The sequence below is a fragment of the Varroa jacobsoni genome, unplaced genomic scaffold (assembly GCF_002532875.2).
Source record: "Varroa jacobsoni isolate VJ856 unplaced genomic scaffold, vjacob_1.0 scaffold_1283, whole genome shotgun sequence".
NCBI classification, from domain to species: domain Eukaryota; kingdom Metazoa; phylum Arthropoda; class Arachnida; order Mesostigmata; family Varroidae; genus Varroa; species Varroa jacobsoni.
The window spans coordinates 5,760-14,818 of record NW_019214185.1 but is presented as its reverse complement, the minus strand read 5'-3'; the positions used below and the strand labels follow the sequence as shown (position 1 = coordinate 14,818).

General features: G+C 38.9%; 1 long non-coding RNA gene across 1 annotated transcript in view; it reads left to right on the top strand.

Moving 5' to 3' along the window:
- Positions 1-2,201, top strand: part of LOC147752383 (uncharacterized) — a 29,756-nt gene extending 27,555 nt beyond the window's left edge. The window contains exon 4 of the long non-coding RNA XR_015314209.1: positions 1,756-2,201. This is a non-coding gene — a long non-coding RNA (uncharacterized LOC147752383). The remainder of the gene's footprint in view (positions 1-1,755) is intronic.
- Positions 2,202-9,059: the final 6,858 nt, after the last annotated feature.

Sequence of the window (9,059 nt, the reverse complement as noted above, 5' to 3'; positions counted from 1 at the left end):
TGATTATGACGAGCCTCCTAACGCTAAGGCTGTTTTTAAGAGTATGTCCTTCGGTATAAAACCTGTGTACGTTTCATGTTGACTCACAGTCTTGTTCCCATACATCTTTTGCAGCAATATTACCATTTGTAAGAATTCTATTTAACTGTCCTACATACTACATGCTTTTTGGCAATCCATTGTAGTTTTTTCAAATAAAATCTATAGACGAAGGTTACTTACCTAAAAACGCGTTAAAAATAGAAAGCACACGTTGTTCTAATGCTCGATTGTTTAGCAAACAAGTGTATTTAGATAGCAGAGAGGCAGGCAGGTAGGCAAACGTGGCGCTGAAAGCCTGCTTACGGATCAGCCGTTAACGGATAAAAATCGGCCGTTTTATGGATGCCTCTTCGACCCAGGAGTATGCATAGGGTCTCGATCACTGGGCTCGAAACGTTTCAGCTAGGTTCATAGCTCGAGTCAGCAAAGCTGAATGACTTTATCGAAAACTCTGCCGTAAAAGCCAGCCGATGTCTAGCAGATGTACATCGTGCAGAAACGGACCGCGGACACCGTCAGAGAAAATATGGCCCGATATATAGGATGTATTCTGCTCGGGCGATAATGCAGCGGTAACGGGTTTACCTGCTAAAGTTGAAAGCGCGTGAGGTAATCTGGTTCGAAACGGTTTGTGGTGGGAGCTGGTAATGTTTAACTACAATTTTGGAGTGACACTTGAAATATATCTTCTAGCAGAATTCAGTATGACAGTAAGTTAAAAATAAATACACCTGTGCAAAGTTTCTCCGTACGCTGAATGGCCTGTTCCCGCTCGAAACTATTACGCTATTCCGCTTGCTCCATCTGAACGTATGGACTATATGATAAATATATACACGCAACGTACATGCGTGTCTATAATGTACGGGATGAATAGTCTGCTAGTTACTGCTGCAAACATTGCAGCGTTTGTAGGAAATGAGCTTATGAAGACTGATATGAACAAATCGATAGAGATCACATTTTAACGCCTACCGTACCCAAGATAGTGAGTGGTTCAATGAGAATAAACCAATCAGTTTCGAAGTTATCAAAATTAAACCTTATCACGATACTGTCGAACTTTATAACGGCAGATACGAAACGGCATTTGAAATTCATGTTTGGATTGGTGATTTTCGATAACTCCCGATAGGTTTGTCGTTTAAAGACTATCGTATAGTTTCATCTGGCTGGATGCCCCTACGAGGTCACATATTCACGTGCTATTCCTATTTATAGAATTACAATTGTGCCATAAGCGTCTTTCCATATGAGCCATAAAATTAAATGCAAAATTTTTCATTTATAATTACATATTGGCATTGCTTCCCAAATGACTAAGCATGTAGTACGTCCCCTACGGCTAACTCTGTGTGCATCTACATCTCTAATAAAATACATAATCGTACCAGGTCGCACGCCGCGCCGGCCTGTGATATCAATCCATACGCACTTTGGAGAGCTAAATTAAGTAACAAGAAGAAGCAACAATAGAATAACTGAATACATTTATTTGGAGTAGTGTTATCCTCATCGCGGTATTTATCAGGCCCTAGCCCCTTTTTCATTCGCTACTACATCAGGTTGCAAATTACGCGCCGGCTAACTTCAATAGCATTTATAACATGGCAGGTTATTTATTGAGCGCTGGTCAAACGAAGGTCGCCTACCTAACATCTGCCTAACGTTATAAATTAAGTATTTTTTTTTTTTTGTTTTTTTACCTTTCAGTTTCTATATCGAGACGTGTTTACCGGAATGCCGGCCATCGGCAGCAACGTCAGTCGAAGTGGTCTAATTTCTAGAGAACCATCACCATAAGGGTTAAACGACAAAAGTTACCGTTGCAAGCTACCGCTGCTCGTAACTGCAGAGGATACAATAGAAAAGAAAACTCGATCCAGCGCTAGAGAGCATTGTTTACTTGTTCGACCCCATTTTAGAAACGTGTAAGGTAGACTTGAAACATCGATTACTTATAATCGTTTTCATTTGCAATCACTCCAGCACAACGTATTTCAAATGTAAAACGACGATTTGTAAAGATTATCATTTTATAGCCGCTTGAAGTATATGCAGGCCATGGAGGCCTGCATATACTTCAAGCGGTGCATCTGCTTTTTTTTTAAATAAACTTTTCGCCCACCCTTTTGATCGAATATGGGATTAAAATTTAACTCGTTGAGTCCTTAATTTTAAAGTTGGCGTTTCTAACTTGAAGCTATAGTTGTTTCATCTAGGAGTTTGCTAGAAATTGCAACGGGGAAATCGCCTATCTTCTGGCCTCTCTCTTGAAACAGAACCTGTACACCGAAAGCGAACTTTTAGTCTCTGCCAAAACAGCACTTCTAATACGCAATACACTTATCGATTATCTGCACAACAAGCCGCAGGCAGAGGGAATGAAAATTTCTCGGGTAAGCTTAACAGTAACTTTTAGTAAGTTGGCGCTTTTGGTTAATGCCGACCTAATCAGCGACGAAAACTTTGCTACAATAAGCCACACTTCGATATTGACAACGCATTGCCATCACTATGAAGATCAGCAGTACCGTTGTCATAGTCATAAACCCGTCACTGAATGAAAAAGGACAAGCGAAAATCAAGGTTTAAGTTAGGCGCTGGCCGGTTTCATGCTGTGCTATTGCCGATTTACTTATTTAATTAGACAGACGGTGAATGCCTTATACGACATAATTTTTTTTGTTGTCACTGCCCTTCCTGATATTCGCTGTAGTCTCGTGACGCATTGTAAATGTAAGGCCATGGAAAAAGTATAACCAATTGGCGTTGACATCGCCCAACAGTTCCTTGGCACCGCGTACTATACGTGATTAATACAGCCGGCATTGGCCTACTTCGATATTAGGGACATAGTAGTCCAAAGTTTTTCGTCGGTCCTATCGTGAAATTCGATCAAGGATGACGAAGATGCGGTAGAAGACCGTGATTATCCTGATACTAGCTAGAAATAATATCAGGAAATAATACATTCATTATGGTGGCATGAGGTAGTCATGATTATCGTCTTATAACGGGGTTAAAGCCGATTACCCATTTCTATTACGTGGGTAATTATTATGTGATCACGTATGTAAGCACCGGCTCTTACTGACAGGTTTACTTGGAATAAATATATGGTAAATGACAAGCATTTAGGAGACATATTAACAAACAAACGCCAAACATTAGTTCTATTCAACCAGTGCTGAAAAACCTTTTATGCTGTCTAATTATTTTATGCTGAGCAGAGTAAATTGATATTGTCGAAGGGGCTAAAAGGGTACCTACTCGTTTTTAATATGTGTTTCACTTTTGAATAAGGTTGCGGTTTCTACTAAAGAAGACTTTTTCAAAGCCATAACAACGACAATAACAATATTCTAAACCGACTCGTCTACTCTAAACTTATTCGCTGTGGCGTAACTTAAAGAACCTTAATTAAATTAAAATTTTAGAAGCCCGTATGATATCTTACCAAATATCCATGTTTTTGTGTACTCTAATATTAAAAGCTCATTAAAGAATCTAAACCCTTATTCTGCTGTAACATGCAATCCCCCCAGGTCAGCTTTTTTATGCACATAAGCATGCGTAAATTTAAATAAGAATACTATAATTTTTTTTTTTTTATAAATATCACACAGAAAATGAAACATTCCAATGACCCGCAGAGACTCTTTAAGGGCTTGATGTTCGTACATATGGCAAGACGTTTTACTTTGGGGATGTTCTGTAAAGTATTACCAAATCGATTTGCCTTCCATATTGCCATCATCTGAACAGCAAAACACTTCTGCTCTCTTCCAGCCGTAACAAGTTGATCTTATAAGATGTTCATTTGAGTTTAGAAAGCTATGATCTTAGTAGCAAATGTACCATGATTCCTGAAATTAGGAAATTAGGAGAAATTAGAGGATGCGAACGCGACTTTATTAATTAATGTTATGTCTATAATATAAAGTGCAAAATATTTTTTCCAAACAAAGATCTTACTCAATTTGATTCTCGTTTACGCCTCATGTGTATTGTATTATATAATTGGTGAGCCTTAGTACGGCCGTCAAAATGAGTAGGTCTGCAGACACACCCTGAAACGGAACACTGTGAGTCTTTTCTGCAAGCTTTTGCTTCTGCTGGGGTCAGGCATTTATGTTTCGTAGCCCTACATGCTGCATTAGGTTAGCGTCGTCGACTCGCGAAGGCCCTCAGGTCCCCTTTTCTATCCGCCGTTTTCAGATAAAGACGACGGCCCCGTGTTTAGGCCTCAGGCGTATTAGGTGCGCTTGCTAGGTGACAGCCTCGGGATTTGTTTGCCGTTTCTTTCAAGTTCATATTGGCTAAAGTCATTGTTGTTATGCCTATTTGAATCCTGTCTTGGACTCTGTGAAATAGTTCCTCATTAGAGATTCGTGAAGTTGTGGAGTTGAAAGGAAAACCATCTAAATACGACCGTGCACAACAGAACTATATTGAAGTACATTATCTATACCGAAGAGCGGTAGCCACGCTTTCCTATATTCATCCCTTCTCCAAATGAGAAACTCGAAATTTATGCAAAGCCACCTGATCGACGCATAAGATTTTCCTATTAGTACTTACTGTTATCGATAGTAATCGTTCGCGACCAAAGTCATGTTTTCAAAATTCAGAAACAAATTAAATTCGCGCCTGCCATTTTGTTAACGTTAACGGATAAGCAATAGCAGTACAAGCGCCGCTCTTAGTAGAAACCAGTAAGGCAAACTTTATTTTATTTCGTATATGGAACAACAAAACCGAACACACTGTACAGCCCCACTGGAACTATAATTCACAGTCAGCAAAATCTGATGACTTCGATGATGGAATAGATATAATGTGGGTCAGTCGCAATAGAAAACGTAACGCTTTTACATCGTTTCCGCGTAGGAACGAGAGCTTCTCAGCGCGATATTTCTAGGACATCAACGAGTGAGGCCTTGAAATATAATGAGCAACTTTAGCCACTGTCAATGCCCGTCAAGTTATTGTTTATAGACAGATACGATATTAGCTTTGAGCGTTTTCTTGACTTTAACGGCCTTCACGACAATGCCAAGCATCGGTATTAATACCACACCATCGCGCAAGGAGGTTCCAAAAGTTCCGACAGAGTTCTGACGGCTCGTATTACGTGGTAAACGCCGGCCGACAAGTCCGATCGGTCAAACGGCCAAGCTACCATCCCGAATCGATGCCTGGAATTATCCGCTGCTCTCTTAGCAATATCGCGAAAGTGTTGTCTACCCCCCGCCCCACCGCCGCCCAGCCCTGACGTCCCTTCTTAGCGGAATATGCTTTATGCAAGTGCACAAGCTGAAATTTGACAAAGCGAACGCGACTAAACAGGACGTTGACGAATAGGGGAGGCCTACGCGCGGGCCGGGAGATTTGATGCGAAATAGCATGGAATGTAACACGGTCAACAAATGGCGACCCGCGCATTTTACTGCCGAAGGAGTGTCTGTCTTCTGATCGTACGCGGTACGTTCTGATGAATAGGCAGTCTTTATATGCGAAATCAATCAAACATTTCCGGATTGTTCCCTAAGTATCCCATACTATATACTGTCCCTCCATCTTGGAGCGTACAGTATAGTTAACTAGCAGTTTAAAATACTATGGTAGTAGACATCACAGAAATGGTATATGACAACTCCCGATGGGCAGTGCCGTATATATAATTTGAGAGATTAAAAAGTTAATTATATATTGAAGATTACTTAGCCTCCGTGTGACTTGGCATTAATTATATGCACTGTTGCTATATCTTTGAACTCGGATATAATTTTTGTTTTGTTAGCGCTTCATATTTGATTATAAATGAATAACAACAAAATGGAATACAGTTACAAACGAATGGGTCATTGATCGGAAATTTCTAGCGAAAAGAATTACCGACAATCCTTGACTGGACAGAAAGCCTCAGATTGTTTGCCATGCAACGCATTGTATCGCGACATTTTGAATTTCTGTGTATTTTTAAGATAGACCTACGTAGGTATCATAAAGACTAGAGTAATCGTTGATTAGGTTCCTGTCTCAGCTGCTCCACTGTTTCTCGAAGCCATTTTTTCTTCTGATATATTGGCTGTCCGCCAGTTTTCAATTAATGTTTAGCTTTTGTATACAGCCTTGCACATAAAAATTGTATTGCGGCAAACCTTCATTGTCTTATTAATTAAGGCCTTTTTGTTTAATGGGTTTCACAAATGACCTCAAATGCGTCATAACAAGCGCGCATGCACTTGATGACTTTGCCTATAATGAGCCAAGATTATAACTAGCAGAAGATAGTTGAGCGGCTCATTGAACCTATTGAAGTCTTTTGGACTCAATGAAGACTGAAGGATAGCGCTTTAGTGATTGTTTTTCATATTACGCAGCAGATATATATGTTTCAGCGATAGCAACGTTCGAGCGGACGACACAAATAGTGTTCCTATCAGGCCCGCTGCTAAACAACGACTAAGACATTATTACCTAACGTCAAAAAATCGGGGTCGTCGCATTAGTTTGACAGTACCCTTCGTTAATAATTATTACATATTGCCCGAACCCACTACGTGGTGATAAATACCCTTTGATGGTATTGTTTGTACCAGCCGTGATTGTGTTTTGTCAATACTTTTATTTACACAGTAAAATGAGGCTCTCATAGAATACATTGTCTAAGTAACATTGATTTCAAGCTAAATGAACGAACGTATGTTTTCTCTAAAAGCCTTGGTCAGTATTAATATTTCAACTGATGGTTAGAAACGCTATGACGAACCGTTCTTTTTATATATTTATATTTAATTAAATAATCTGCGTTCACATATTTATTTGCAGGAAAACCTAACCTAGCCTACACAAGCCGATTTGGCTGATCGTTGTTACTGACGTCAAGTTTGATGAAAACTACTTCAGAAATCCGTTTTTCTATCTTCTTAAGGCTTCAGCTAGACTTTTAATGATAAGCGTATTGGAAAAATAGTATAGGTTGACTGACAGCACTTTATATAGAACTCTGAGATTATTCTAGACGAAGTAGAAAATATATTCAAGAAATAATAATAATTTGTCACTGTTTACTTAATGCTATCAAAATTGTAACAGACGTAAGTCAAGACGCTGTAGCCATAAAACCTCTTTTATAGGCATTCTATTTTAAAAGAAAATTAAAGCTCGTTCTTATTGAAGTGGGTAACTCTTCCATATTGAACCGATTTACTTACAGCTAGAAAGCTTCGAAGTTATCCAAAAAGAACTAAGTTCTAAATTTTGAAGATGTTTAACTTATGATCTAAAGATTTACCCGCCAATTTTGCTACTTCGTTGTTGTTATTATTATAAATCTTGGTGAGTAAAAAAAAATTACCTAAACTTAATTATTTGTATGTAGGATCAAAATGTCGTCGTGACGTATAGAGCTTTTTTTTCGTAACATATCGGCATTTTCACAGATGACAAAGTTATATATCGGTAGATATTAATTGTATGGGACTGATATGGCATAGAGCAAACGTTAAAAGCTAACGTTAAGATCTCGAGCTGTACGTACATAATGCCAATCTCAAGTTTAGGTTTTTCTCTTACGTTCAGTAGCAGATGTCACTATGTGATTTTGCCGAAGACTTATTCATAATTCTCGTATCAGCCGTATACGATTTGTCGTTATCTCAGGCTGGATCTAAGACGAGCTGGCTATAGTAGTTCTAGTTACTGAACTTCAACTTATTTGGCGCCTTGACTATCATTAAAATAGCGCCAAAATAGTTTTGTTTTCCTGTACAACTTAAGTATTTGTCTCTTATTACTGTCATCGTAACTTGGTCGCTTGATTATATTAGATAGTCGTTATACTGACTTAAAGTGCCATTTCACGAGATATATATATATATATATATCTCGTGAAATGATGATCACTGATAACGTTCTTAGCTTCAGAGAATATGATATATATCAGAGAAGTACTGCTACAAAGATTAGCGTAGGGTCGCCTGCAATTTGCATGACTTAATGGTAGTTCTTAAGATCAAAATCCGTACAGAAATTTCAATTAGCCGAAAAGAAAACACCTTCCAAACGAATTTGTAGCGCTTCTTCCATACGAACCTAAATATCAGAGTCCTTCTTCCTAAGGCTTAGTCCTTTATCGCTGTTGACCGCTATACTCATTTTAAAACGCTTCATGCTCAAGAATATTTCAGACAAATATGCTATATATAATGTTGGAGATTATTTCAACATTTCTCACTGTGACGTTCTCTGTATAATATTTGTATTACTATCCTGGTAAATGAACGTGCACAGCGTATTGCAAAGCTCCAAGTCACTCCCTGAGATGAGGAAGACGTGATAAATTTCAGGAGACCAATTACTTTGCTATTGGGATCATCAGGTGCCAATATTCATTTTACAGCGAAAAGCGGAAATTTAAAAAAAAAAAGTTACCTGAAGAATGTCACTCTCAAAAACGTGGCATTAGGTGAGAAATACTGTTTTCGTTGGAAAAGGGTCTGGCTTTAGTTTAATAGTCATGTCAGGGCAATGTGTTAAAATAGCCACTAGTACTAAGTCAACAATAAGGACTTGCAATTCGTAACGGTGGAATTTTCGACGTTGATAATCGCTTACAAACTGTCCATTATGGCTCGAGGCCTTAGAGTCTCTGGCTAAAGCTGAAGTTCCCCTTTTCCATTGGCACCAGCTAACAGAAGAAACGAATCTAAATAAGTGCGACTTTAGAAACATTGTTACATATTGTTTTCTGGTCTATCGTACATTCAGTTTCTAGCGGCATTACTTCGAGTGTCCGACGCGTTTAACTGTTCCGCTTTAACGAAGCCTCGTATACACCGTGTCGTTTCTTTGGTATCTCCTACGTTGTAAGGCTACTGACCAGCTCAGTGGAGTCCCTCCGGCCGAATCAACTGCCGGTACGAACGAACGAACGAGCAACAAAGAACGCACGGACAATTTTTGAACTTGAAATTTCCCTAAACGATAATTTGTTGTTACTGTCCGAC